This window comes from Macadamia integrifolia, chromosome 8 (assembly GCF_013358625.1).
Source record: "Macadamia integrifolia cultivar HAES 741 chromosome 8, SCU_Mint_v3, whole genome shotgun sequence".
NCBI lineage: Eukaryota > Viridiplantae > Streptophyta > Magnoliopsida > Proteales > Proteaceae > Macadamia > Macadamia integrifolia.
Genome location: NC_056564.1, coordinates 9,012,583 through 9,016,834, shown reverse-complemented (window position 1 = coordinate 9,016,834; position 4,252 = coordinate 9,012,583). Strand labels below are relative to the sequence as shown.

The following is a 4,252-nucleotide window of genomic DNA, read 5'->3' as shown; positions in this document are numbered from 1 at the left end:
GCAATAGGATAGGACGCGCCATTGTTCAACTCTCTCCTTGACAAAGAAAAGGAAGCTGAAGCCAATGCTGGCTATGGAATGGGGATACAGAGATGACAAAACATAAGAGAGAGCTCTCTTCTTTTATAGTTATACTGTAGACAATAAGACAGACAAGAGAGTTTTTTGGAGTTCCCCCTCCGAACGTGCTAACATTATAAAATCCAATTGAGCTGTTCTCTATTTCGTCCAAAATGAGGGTCAACGGATTGGTAGCTTTTTTTTAATAGCAGTTTCGTCCCATGTCACAATATAATTCAAGCCTTGTAAGGCTTATCTCAAGGCGTGGCTGTAAGGAATGGAAACAAATATATAATATTATGTGTTAGAAAAGCCTTCTCTTCATTATCTATCTAACAGATGAAGTTGGTAGGAGAATATATATATATATATATATATATATATATTATAATATAAAAAAAAATGAAAGTCAATAAATCAGCTCTAAGTCTTAAAGTTTTGTTTAATCAAGAACCACATCTTCCACTAAGGTACCCTTTGGTCCCAAACTGAGAACCTGTAGGGATCCTATTCTCTACCCTTCAACTCTCATAATCATATTAGTTAGTCTATCCATTGGTGGGAGCAGTGTGAGGGACTTTGCGTGTACAAATCTTAATAGGTAACAGTACTTAAAATTCTCATTGCGTTTCAATAATTTCATAACGAATAAACGGAGGTGGTGGAAGAGTGGAAATAGGGTTTAATAGTTTAATCGTCTGCATCAACGGCGGTGCGGCTTATTAGGGTTTCCAGTTTTAGGTGTGGGATGTTGGCGCTAAGGAGTAGACTCAAAATGATTGCCTACTTCCATTTTCGGTACTTGGACGAACTTAATTGGAAGTTCAAAGTATGCCCTCCGTACGGCCTCCATTGGCAGTTGCGACTTGCGAGGCCCCGCACAAGAGATTGTCAATATAATGACAACTTAACGGAATTTTGAGTTTACATTACTTGATCTTATACCTAATTGGCTAATACAATGAAACTTGTCGCCTCACCACATGGCGGATTCACATATCAATTTCATGAGGAATAATAAGAAAGTGTCTCTTAACGACATTTCTATTTTTTTAATAAATGAAATTTTTTTTTTTGGGGGTGGGGGGGAAATACTTGAACTTCCCTACACTATTTATGTACATGACTCAACATACCATTTTTTGATCTTGTGATTTGGTTGCCTAAGCTACCTTGAACACCTAGAAGGATGTAAATTGATAATTGAAATCCGAATTTAAATTTGTATTTGTATTCATTTAGGGGTATCCTGGTCAAAAAGTATCTAGGTTTAAATTTGAATGATTCAATCCAATTAGATAATCAATCAATGATTTTTAGAGTTCTTGAAGTTTAGACAGGTTCAAGAGAATGTAGAAAAGAGGTAAGACAACTTAGAAAGATAGATTAAAAGCAAATTGTATTCATTGGAGAGAGGAAGATCCAGATTATACAAGTCATAGAGTAAACGGATAGTAAAAAAAATCTGAATTCGATCTGTATCTATATCTATTTAGGGATATCTATAACCGATCAGAGAATATTCAGATCTGATCACATCCGATTCGAATTTGATCCATATCCGATCCATTTACATTTTTGTCACCGCCCAACTCACTCCAACCTTGGAGGGGGCTGCTTACACGTAGGGATACCAACATGTGAGAACGGGCACAAAATAAACCTTACCCGGGCCCATTCTCTCTATCTACGAGTCCAAATTCTCTACCCATACTCTTCCATTTGGCTGAATAACCGGTAGGGACACAGAGTTAAAGCTTCAAAAGTTTTCCTCACCTTTATAACCTAACTGGTGTTGCGGGTAATTAGGGAAAATTAAGATGAGGGGAAAAGTGTGTTACCCATATCCTATCATTATAGCTAGGCAGGTACACAATTTCTACTCTTACTGCCCCAATCGATTAGCTAAACTAGGTTTTCTTACCCTTAAACTCCTCATCAAGGTCGTGTAAAAACAAAAAGCGGGTAATCGGGAAAATATGCCAGCCCTAGTTATACGTTCTCTTTTCTTTATTTCCATGTTTTACCCCTTATTCTGAGAAAATATTTTAGATGGTGCTTTTTTTTAGTAATGCCTATTATTATGAGGGATATAATTAAGCTTTCTTTCACTCAAGGTGAAGGGGATTCTATGGGTTTATTATTTATTCTCATCCCTTATTGTTTACAATTTGAAATATTCTTTGGTAAGCGAATCAGAGGGTCAGATGGGGATGAAGAAATTCTATTTTCATTATAGGTGGAGAAAATTTGAGTCCTAATAAGAAAACATTCCAAAGGGATGCTTCTAATAATATGCTACTAAAACTCTCCAAAGAAAAATGGGACAATCAACCTGATATTTCCAAGTTTTTTGCCCAGTTTTATCCTCAACACCATTAAAAAATTGGGGGAATTTGCAATTATATTCTTTTTTGCTTGAGAGAGACAGAGAGAAGATGGCTTGAAGGGTATTGATAAATATGCACAGTTGATTCAATCGAAGGTAAAATACGTGAAGGCATCTCAAGCAAGAAAATTAAAGTTCTTAGAATTTTGAAGTAGTCAAGTATAACAATAACAAAAGGTTGCATGGAGATTTTTTTTATGGTAAAACTTGCATAGAGATGTAATCACAAGGCGGAACTCTGATATATATATATATAGAAATTCTAAAAACTAATAATAAAAAAGGATTACAAAAAAACATATCATGTTGGTTATGAGAGTTGTTTTCTTTGTTATATGATGTTTCTAATACTATTTCTATTGTTGGCTGGGTTTGCAAATATTTTCAAGAATGATAAATAGTTTCAATTTTCAATGGCCTATCATCTGGCTAATAGGGTGTGATCTGCTGAAGTATGGACAAATTTATTGTAAATGTACATTTAGCTTCGTTATTTTAATTCAATTTTCTTTATCATAAAAAAATTATTGATAGTTTTGCTTTCTCTCACCCACAATAAATAAAAGGAAAATATGGAGATTTTCCTACTTTTATTTCCCTTTTTATATATTGAGACGCACCTCTAACAAAGATCAGAGCTATTAATTCTTTTTGTATAAGTTATTTTAGACATGTGACAATGTTCATTGTCTACTTTTAAACGCATGAAAATTGTCTTCTACACACCTTTCTAACTTTTTTTTTTGCTAAAATTCAGCAAAGTATGTATGAGTAAAGATAAAAAGAATGGTACAAATATAAAATCTAGATAAAATCTAGACCGAAAACAACAAATTAGAAGAGTTTTTTCTACAAAGACGGTTTAAGAAGGAATATGCATGCCACTCCAATGAGGGTTTGGAGAAGGTATCATTGATATGGAGTCTACATTGGACCCACATTGTCAAAATAGATATAGAATGTCAGTGTGTGCCCCCTGGCTCATTATGTAAGAGATGCATGTCTAATGGAATCCGCACTACGGTAGCTTATATATGCTACTTATTCCCTTTAAAATTTTATCTTGCCATATGGCTAACTCTATTTCTAATCAAATATAACATGTGAGAAGAAAATTTTGAGTTATTTCATTTTCTTCATTGCAAACTTTTATTATTATTATTTTTCCCCCCATGTATCTAAGATTAATGCTAAATTATTCAACCTAAAATCTAATAAACCCAAACCAAACAAGTGGGGAAAATAAATGGAAAAATTCAAGATTATTTCTAGAATCCTAAACATCAAATCAGAATAAAAGATTCATTTTTGTAGGATTTTTATAGTATCATCAAGATATTCTTCTCACATGTTAAATTATTCCACTCCACAGAATTTCGTATAGGTATTGATTAATTAGGATATTTTTGGATCATTGAATATAAAGTATAAACTTGGTATTTGTATATGTTTAGGCAAGTGTTGCTGCCAAAAACCCCGCTAGTCCAACCTACACAAACACAGACGATGGAGGCCCGGAACTTAGTCCGGGGTTAGTCCTCCGACGCTCAAGTCAGGGTCGGCCGCACAGTTCAATAAGGGAGTAATGGTGAGGGTTTCAGAACTTACCTTCCCCTTTCTTCCGTGCCTTCTTATATAGCTCTTCGGCCTTAGGGTTTTTGTCCCTTCTTCCCTCTTAGAGTCCTACTCGAATACGTCCAACCTTCTGGGGGAATAGTCCCCTCATGCAGACGACGTGATCCCGCGTGATTCTGCGAGCGTGCCTCGGTGATTGAGCGTGCTCGAGTGTGAGTGGTTTCTTGG

The 4,252-nt window shown here is 35.2% G+C and overlaps 1 protein-coding gene across 1 annotated transcript in view; it reads right to left on the bottom strand.

Moving 5' to 3' along the window:
* The window catches only part of LOC122086316 (laccase-7-like), an 8,454-nt gene that overhangs the window by 3,042 nt on the left and 1,160 nt on the right, over positions 1 to 4,252 (bottom strand). The gene's annotated exons all lie outside the window — the stretch shown is intronic.